At 39.3% G+C, this 10,032-nt stretch overlaps 1 non-coding gene across 1 annotated transcript; it reads right to left on the minus strand.

Annotated features, from left to right (window-relative positions):
* Positions 1-8,703: 8,703 nt before the first annotated feature.
* LOC140618897 (U6 spliceosomal RNA) lies at positions 8,704-8,807 on the minus strand. Its single transcript, XR_012018895.1, has one exon. It is a non-coding gene; the product is annotated as a U6 spliceosomal RNA (small nuclear RNA).
* Positions 8,808-10,032: the final 1,225 nt, after the last annotated feature.

Consider the following 10,032-nt stretch of genomic DNA (forward strand, 5'->3'; position numbering starts at 1 on the left):
ATCCATACAGCACTTCACTTTTCAGGCTGTTTTCATGTGAACTTATTTGACTCTATTTTCATTGTTCCTTCTCATGGGAAGCTCAGCTTACCCACCAAGCAGCCTGCCTAGCTCAGGCCTCTGCTTGAGGGACTGCCCTTGAAGGACCCTGTTTTGCCCTCTTAGGCTCGCAGTCAAGGCGACCTGCCACAGCCTCACCTCCAGCTAGAGTTGACTTGCTTCCTTGGCAACAACACTTCACTCCTGCGATGACGCTGCTTTCCACTGCTCTTTTAGTATCCTGCCTGGCCCAGCCCAGCTGAGCCCCCCTTGCACCTTGTACCCCACATAGGTCCTCATGGTTCCTAGAGGGCTTCAATTCAACCGGTCTTGGAAGTTTGTATCAGAATGGCAACCACGTAAAATTGGAAGTGCAGGAATTAAAACTCTCTTTTAGTTTAAGTCTCTAGAGGCAGAGTCTGAAGCAGGGATTCTGGTGCCTGTGAATTGTTGAGAGAGGGTTCTCAGTAAGGGAGGGGGCCAAGCAGAATAGGACAAGGGAAGAAGCCCAGCAAGGTTGTGGTCCTCACTGTGGTGTGATCCATGGGATGGGTATGGGGGCTTTAGAGCACTATCTAGGCTACTCTGTATTGTTCCCCTGGAGGCAAGAGGTCTGGCCTTTTGTGCCTCTATGGCAGTCAGTCATATAGGAGCTGCCTGGGGAGGAGGGCAGGGGCTCTAACTTCCCAGGTGAGGCAGATCCATCAGACGGGGGCAGTTCTTGGGAGAAGGTAGGAAGCTGTGAGTGGTCAGCAGCTCACACTCCCAACTGCATTGAGGGTGGGTGTGCTGGCCCAGTACTGGGATCTGGGTGAGACAATGGCACCATCTAGCACTGGAGCCTGTTTTGCTGACAAGCAAATCAAAAGTTTTACAACTGCCCTCTTCACAAAGCTAGTAACTTACAGAGTCAGAGGTAGAATATTCCAGATACGTATCGCCGCTTATGACTTTTCTCATAAGACCTCACTGACAGCACTGGGCTCTGGGCGTGTCAATTGGTTTCATCACTTTGAAATCACAGCCTTCCCCTTTTATAATATACATTGTCAAGCTATTTTGATATTTGTAATGTAAAATGTCACCCTCAATCCATAATTAATTGTAACCTGCATGTCCCTAGACCTCACAGGGCTGTAGGTATACATGAGGTCCTGTGGACATTAGTAGCCAATTAAGCTAGCAATTAGGTCCTCTCTCTTTAACTTTATCACTCTGCCAAGGTCAGTTAGTTCACAGGGTTCCCAGAGGAATGCCTCATATGTGCTTGTTAAAAACTCTGTCCTGCTGCTCTCAGCTGTTCCTGCTCATTCTGTGACTTCGGGTCAATGCCTGATCCTATTGCCATTGGTACCACTACCAATTGATTGCAGTTGATGGGAGAATGTGGAGACTTTCATTTAAAATGAAAGTGAAGCAATGGAGTTGTATATTGGAACTTTACTCATTCGTTAGTGACATGAGTGACTTCTCTCTGAATCAGATACTCGTTTTTGAATGATGAAAGCATACTTCCTCAATTTTTTTTTATTCTATCCAGTGCAATGGCTATAAGCAAAAGTTTAATCTGCATTATTCATTTACTCATCTTTTTTTTAGACTTTAGGCCCTGATATGAGCCACAATACTTTTTCCCCTTAGACTTGATTTACTTTGTCATGCAGATGCTTCACATTATATTCATGTCCGTCTTTTCCTTTGTAACTTCTGGCTTCTGAGTCAGCATTAGAAAAGTGTCATCTCCTACAAAGTTATTTTAAAAAATCCTCCTGTGTTTTTTTGTTGTTGTTGTTTGTTTGTTTGTTTGTTTTTAAGTAGGTTCATGGGGCCCAAACTCATGTGGGGCTTGACCTCACGACTCCAAGACCAACACCTGACCTGAGATCAAGAGTTGGATGCTCAAACCACTGAAACACCCAGGTGCCCCTCCTCTTTGTGTTTTTTTTCTTGGTATTTCAAGTAAAAAAAAAAAAAAAAAAAATTAAACATTTAAATATTTGACTCTTTTGAAATTATTTCTGTTCCATGTAAGGTAAGGATGGATCAAGCTTTATTTATTTTCAGATGGCTACTCAGTTGTCCCAACTATTCCCCATTGATTTGAAATGCCTCCCTTATTACATATTACTTTCTTTTATATTTGAGGGTCTATTGCTCGGTCTTCTTTTGTGTTCAATGGGTGTGCCAGTATCACACTATTTTAATTATTGAAGCTTCATAAAATATCACACCCTATGATCTAATCTCTAATATAATACTTTGTAAGATTCTTTCTCACTAGTTAAAATGTCTTTTTTTCCATATAAACTCAGAAATGAACTGGCCATCTAGTTTTTTAAAAAAACTTAATATTTTTATTTGCTTTGTGGTCAATTTCTAAATTAATTTGACCAGAAATGACATCTTTATAATATTGACATTTCTTGTCCAATGGTCTTTCCATTTGTTAAGTTTTCTCTGTATCCTCTAGTGATATTTTAATTTTCTTCATAGAGGCTGTGCACATTTCTTCTGAAAGTGCTTCACCTATACTAATGTTTTTACAAGCAGGGCCTTCTGTTATGTCTTTGATCTGGTCGTTATTTGTATTTATGAAGGTTGTTGGTTTCTATGTATTTATTTTGTATCTTTGCTGGATTTTTGTACTCTTTGTTGTAGTTTTTCATGTGTGTCTTTGAATCTAAAGTGTGTCTATTGTGGATAGCATTATATACTTGAATCATGTTTTTTTTTAATTAATTCAATTAACCTCTGACTTTTAATTGGAGAAACTAATCCATTTTCATTTAATGTAATCATTGATATAGGAGGATTTATATCTGCCAAGTTGCTATTTGTTTTCCATATCTTATGTGGGTTTTTTGTTCCTTAATTACTCTATTACTGCCTTCTTTTGTGTTTAGTAGATATTTTCTAGTGTACCATTTTGATTCCCTTGTTGTTTCTTTTACTTTATATTTCTAACTTATTTTCTTATTAATTCCCTGGAAATTACCATTAACATCTTAATTTATATCTATCTAGTTTGGATTAATAGCCACTTAATTTCAATAGTATATAAAAACTTTGCCCCTATAAAGTTCCTCTTTTTATATTATTGTCACAAATCACATCTTCACACATTGTCCAACAACTTACATTTATCATTATTGTGTTATACAGTTGTCTTTTAAGTCAGATAAGAGAAAAGGAGTTATAAACCAAAAATACATTTATACTGTCTTATATTTACATAATACCCCCCCCTTTTTTTTTTACTTGTAATTACCTTTACTCATGCTCTTTATTTTCTTCATGTGGACTTGTCCTTCCTTTCATTTCCAGTCTGAAGGTCTGCCTTTAGAATTTCTTGTAGGCAGATGTGCTAGCAATGAACTCTTTCAGTTTGTTTATCCAGGAAAATCTTAATTCCTTTTTATTTTTGAAGGATAATTTTCTCAGACATAGAATTCTTGATGGGCAATTTATTTTTTATTTCAGTACTTTGTGGGTTCTTTATGCCAATTTTTAAATTCAAGTATAGTTAACATACAGTGTTAGTTTCAGGTATAAAATAATGATTCAACCCTTCTATATGTTTTTCAGTCCTCGTCAAGATAAATACTCTTAGTTCCCTTTATCTATTTCACTCATTCCCCTCACCCACTTCCCCTTTAGCAAACACTAGTTTGCTCTTTGGTTTTAAGAGTCTGGCATTTTTATTGTTGTTTGTTTGTTTTGTCTTTAAAATTCTATATCTGACTAAAGTCATATGATATTTATCTTTCTTTGACTGACTTATTTCACTTGGCCTTACACCGTCTAGGTCTATCCACGTTATTGCAAATGACAAGATTTCATTATTTTTAATCACTGAGTAATATTCCATTGTGTACCACACCTGCTTTATCCATTCATCTATCAATGGACATTTGGGCTCCTTCCATTTCAGCACTTTGAATATATCTTCCCACAGCCATATGGTCTTCATGTTTTCTGATGAGAAATCAGCTGATCATTTTATTGAATGTCTTTTATACATGATGAGTTCTCTCTTGATAGATTTAGGATTTTTATCTTCATCTTTGGCTTTTGGTACTTTGATTTTGAGGTGTCAAGATGTGAATCGGTGAATTTGTCTTGCTTAGACTTCTTTGAGATCCTTGCATGGATAGATTAAAGTTTTCAAAATCAAATTTGGGTAACTTCCAGATATTGTTTCTTCAAATATCAGCTTATCTAGATTCTTCTCTCTCTTCTCTTTCTGGGACTTTCATTATGTGTATATTGGTATCTTGATGGTATCCTACAGGTCCCTAAGGTGCTCTTCATTTTTCTTTTTTCTTTCTACCCCTCAGACTGGATAATCTTGACTGACCTATCTTTAAGTTCACTAATTCTTTCTACTGTCTCCTGAAATCTGTGGTTGAATCCTTCTAGTTAATATTTCATTTTGGTTATCATACTTTTCAAATCCAGAATTTCTGTTTGGTTGCTTTTATAATTTCTACACCATTTATATTCTCTGTTTGTCGAGACATCATTTTCATACTTTCTTTTAGTTCTTGGACATATTTAAAATATCTGATATGTCTTTGTCTAATAAATCCTATGTCTGTGCTTCCTCTGGGACAGTTTCTATGAATTGCTTCCACCCCTTATGTATGGATCATACTTTGTTTATTTGCATGCCTTATAAAATTTATTGAAAACTGTACATTTCAAGTAATATAATGTCAAAACTCTGGGAACTAGATTCTCCCCTCTCCTCAGGATTTGTTTTGTTGTTCATTGTTGAAATTATTATTTGTTTATTTAATGAATTTTCTGAACAAATTCTATAACATCTCTATGTGTAGCTACTGAAGTCTATACTCAGTAAGCTTATGGTAGACTAACGATTGGACAAAGATTTTCTCAAATGCCTGGAGTCTATAAGTCTCCAAGTTTTCGCCTGGAGTCTCTGTTTGTGTTGCTACATAAATTCATCACTCAACTCTGGTTTAGTCTTAATTTCCTGCTAATGTAGAGCCTCCAGGAGGTCAGAGGTGAGAGCTTAGAGCCTTCTCAGGTCTTGCTGAGCATGCTCACAGCTACACCCAGCCCTAGGCAGACAGGTATCCTAGATTCCTAGAAATTCTTCAAGTGAGGCCAAATAAGAAGCAATTTGCATGAGGTCTTCCAGTGAACCACCATGACAAACAACCACAATTATTTGGAACTGAGCTTCATTCTACTTCCTCTGGAACTAGGAATATGGACTTACTTTTTAAGGCTATCACTGAGCTGAGGAGCAGGGAGTGAGGGGTCAAAGTGCTGCAAGCTTTCTGTTCTTACCTAGATTCACCATATTTCTATATGTTCCCAAGGATGCTGGAAGCCTTTGGTTAATTTCCAGAATTCTGAAAAAGTTGGTTCTGGCAACTTTTGCCATTTGATTTATTGTGTCTATGGAGGGTTGAACTTTTGGAGATCTGTACTCTGCCACTTCCCGCTGACACCATTCTTGTCACTACTTCTCTTTATACATCTGTTGTATGTGCCCTGTTACTTGCAGCAGAGTTAAACAACTTTATAGTTCTTGTGCTAGTCACTCCCTAACTGGAGTCTCTGGGTCTCTTAGTTCAAATTGCTGTGAGAGAAAATCTGATTAAAACATCTCAGGCAATGGAATGACTCACTCTGTACTACTAGTTATCTATCTATATTTGTGATGAGTTGTGTTGAGAGGTAGTGACAAAGAAAAGACAAGCAGTCTTACATTTCTAGTACAGACTTCACAGTTAATTTCTCCCTCTCTCATGCATATTCTGGAAACTTGTTTACAGAAATGCAACCCTCAGGGCACTCCCTCAGGTCTAGGCCAGCACTCTCTTCCCATATTTCTTTTTTTTTTTTTAAGGTATTTATTTATTAAGATTTTATTTATTTATTCATAAGAGACACACACAGAGAGAGGCAGAGACACAGGCAGAGGGAGAAGCAGGCTCCCTGTGGGGAGCCTGATGTGGGACTGAGTTGGAGAGACATCTTGAAGTTTGGGGAGAATTCATAGAACCAAGATTGAGTTCCGACTGCCTCATGAAGCCAAGAAGAGTTTTGATCAGAGCTTGCCAGGTGGTTTTCATAAAGCAGAAGCTACAGGTATGCCCACTTTATACCAGATAGCTGCTGCACAAATAGAACATCTTTACCAACTTTTAGACCAACATAAGGGGTATGATGTGGCCTCGCCAAAAGCCACATTATTATCACATTCAAGTCAACAGCCACTTAAGAGTCCTCATGTTTTTGTAAGAGCTTGTTGCAAAGTGATGATGAGAACAACTTGACTAAATATTGTTTACCACCATGGTGAGTTGTAAGACCAGCTGAAGGTGCCCTCTTGATCATAGTTCATTAGGTAGTGGAAGATAGAAGAGTCTCAAGCAGATCCATCCAGGTGGGGTTATAACAAATACCAGCTGCCTGAGAGGTTAGAGAAGCTTTGAAGAAAATTATCTGAGCCTTCAGATACACTACTGGTGAAGCAAGTTGAAAGTTACTGATTCCATTTTGTGTATCCAGCTCCATGATACTTTTTTCAAAGGAAAAGATATGCAAGCTCACGTTAATATTTCTAGGGGGAAAAAGCATGGGCAGGATTGAAAAGAAAAAAGACATTGCAATACTACTATTTGTGTTCAAGGAGCAGAGAAATACATGAGATTACAAAAGAAACTCATTTACAATCCAGATTTTGAAATCTCAACCATTTGCTGCCTTGTGTCAGGAATGAAAACGCACCTATCAGAAAAGACAGAGGATGATCTGTTATGCAGTTTCACATATGATTTCCTATAATATACTGAGAGTCAATAAGCTATCATCCCTCATTTTATTGGTAAGAGAATTGAGGTTCGGAAAGAAGGCATGACAACCAAGATGTAAGGAAATACCAAGTACTGGTTATTTCTAGCTCTATCCAGTCCTTAAGGTAGGCTACTATTCCCCAGGCTCTAGGATTACCTAATACAGTAAAGTGGCTGACCTCACAGGTGTGATAGTGGGGATGGAGGCCAGCCCTGCTCTGCTCCTCTCCAATGCTCCCTGCTCCTCTCAGCTGGGGACTCAGGTCTCCTTTCCAGCACCTGCCATTTTACATGGTCCTGGTTCTGCTTATGTGTTCTCACAAATGTAGATCATTTATGCTCCATGCCTTGTCTTGCTCCACCTCTTCTGTAAAGTGAAAAATTCTATTATTTTCTAAAAGGCATTTAGAACAAATGGTTTACATTCGTAAATATCAAAATGGAAAACTTGAATTCAACTTGGCTCTTCTTCCACCTCCAAGAGGAGAAAGAACTCCCCAGGGCCAAGATTTGTGACTTACATCTAATTCTATGTCCTACCTCCCACTCTACTGTGGAAGCTGGAAGTCGAAAAACCAAATCCTAGTCTTTCCAGGCTCCCTTGCAGCAAGGGTTCTGATTCAGTTTTTGCCAGTTATATTTGTTCATACAAAATTTGGATGGTGGAAGGGATGTGGAGGCCACCTTTCTGCAGAGATGGTGGCTGGTAGGCAGCTTGTGACCTCCATGTTTGCAGTGACATGTGTGAGGAGGACTGTGCTAGTGGCACTTGTGTGGGCAGGAGCAAACATAGTCTCATGACCTGCTGTGCAGTGGTGTGGTCCAGCAGAGGCCCCTGCTTTCCTTAGCTCCAACTTTTCCACAGATGTTGTGGAAGCACCGAGGTCCCTTATTAAATACTTTTTAGGAATATCTGCTTACCAGTCCTCTAGCTAGGCCTATGTTCTGGTTGCTGCAGCTGTATAGCAAACCATCCCCAAACTTAGTGGCACAAAATAACAATTTTATTTTGTTCACAAAGAAGGCATAATGGGTATGGTTTGACTCTGCTCCACCATGTGGGGGGAATGAAGCTGTAAAGACTTGACAGCTGAGGGTGACTTACCCATTGGGGGGCTGGAGTCATTTAGAGACCTCCTTATAGGTTTGGTAGTCGATGCTAGCTAGGCTGGAACATCAGCTGGGGCTGCCAATCAGAGCACCCACATGTGGCTTCCCCATAGAGCCAGGGCTTCCTCCTAGCACAGTAGCCCCAGGTTGATCAGACTCCTTATATGGCAACTAAAGCTCCCACAGTGAATGAACCAAGAGAAACAGGTGAAGCTTCCCTGGCTTCTCTGGCCTCATAGGTCACACCTTGCCACTCTCACTGCACTCATTAGGTTGAAGCAAATCACAAACTGGCCCAGATACAAAGGGGAGCAGACATGGTCTACATCTCTAGATGGGAGGAGCTTCAAAGAATGTATGGCCTTAATTTAAAAGCCCCTTAGCCCTCTTGGGACACCTGGGCAACTCAATCAGTTAAATGTCTGACTCTTGGCTTTGACTCAGGTCATGATCTCAGGGTCCAGCATGTTGGGCTTCTTGCTCAGTACAGAGTCTGCTTGTCCCTCTCCCTCTGTACACTCCTCTCTCCCTCTCAAATAAATAAATAAAATCTTAAAAAACCCAAACAAAATGCTAGCCCTCTTTCCACAGGGAATCTCAGTAATCACTCTCTTCCCAGTTTCACTGTGTAATTTGAAGGCATAAGGCATGATGGTTTGATTTACACATATTGTGAAATGGTTGCCACAAGAGGTACAGCCAACATCCATCTTCTACATAGACACAAAATATGGGATGCTTCCTGAATTTGGGTGTCATCCTTACACAGGACCATGCTAGTCTTCTCTGTGGCGTTTCAATTTTTTTTTAATTTTTATTTATTTATGATAGTCACAGAGAGAGAGAGAGAGAGAGAGAGGCAGAGACATAGGCAGAGGGAGAAGCAGGCTCCATGCACCGGGAGCCCGACGTGGGATTCGATCCCGGGTCTCCAGGATCGCGCCCTGGGCCAAAGGCAGGCGCTAAACCACTGCACTACCCAGGGATCCCTGGAGTTTCAATTTAAGTATGATATTTTATTAGGATAATGATGTCCTTGGATCTACTTCTGTTTCCCACTCAAACCAGCAGGTTTCAAGTTAGGAAAGAAAAAGAAGCAATTTAACAAATATGGAGGTAAGAAGAAAAATATACCTGCTTAGTATTATATACTTTGAAGGATTTCTCAAAGAAAGAAAGAAAGAAAGAAAGAAAGAAAGAAAGAAAGAAAGAAAGAAAGAAAGAAAGAAAGAAAGAGAGAGAGAAAGAAATATGGCTTTCATAATACATTTCCAAACATAGTACTTCGAGTAGGTAGAATCAATACAGGAAAGTAAACATCCTGTCCTGCAGGGAAACCTTCCTTGGCTTCCCCGTACATCAGGCTCACCTGTTCCAGGTCCTCATGGTAACCTGTCCTTGGTCCTCCTGACAGGTGTCTCAGTTTGTGACAAAATACTTGTGTGATTTTTTTCCACAATAAACTTTTTATTGTGACAAATTTCAGATATACAAAAATAGACAGCTTGGTATCATGAACTCCTAAGCCATCATTACCAACTTCAGTATTGTGTCAACTCCTGGGCAATTCAGTTTTATCCACAGTCCCTGTCCATTTCCTCCCTTTTGAATCCAATCCGAGACATCCTATCATTTCATCTGTAAATATTTCGGTATGTCTCTCTTAACAATAAAGCCTCTTTTTCCTAAACACAACTGCAATAATATCACATCGAAAGTAAGAACAATAATCATTCAATAACAAATACCCAGTCAGTTCCAAATGTTTAGCTATTGTCGTAAGTTTTATAGTTCGTTTGAATCAGCATCAAATAGGAGTCTGGTCGTGGGATTAGTTGATACGTCTTTTAAGTTTCTTTTAGTGTGTAGGTGTTCTTTTCCACCTCTTTATTTTCTCCCATTGTAATTTATTTGTTGAAGTAGATTGTCCTATAAAGTTTCATAGAGGCTGGATTTTGCTGACAGTTCTCCATACCATGCCTAATATATTCTACTGTCCTTATTTTTTCTGTAAATTGAAAGGCAAACAAGAGGCTTTTTCAGATGTGATTTA

The sequence above is a fragment of the Canis lupus genome, chromosome 26 (assembly GCF_048164855.1).
Source record: "Canis lupus baileyi chromosome 26, mCanLup2.hap1, whole genome shotgun sequence".
NCBI classification, from domain to species: Eukaryota; Metazoa; Chordata; class Mammalia; order Carnivora; family Canidae; genus Canis; species Canis lupus.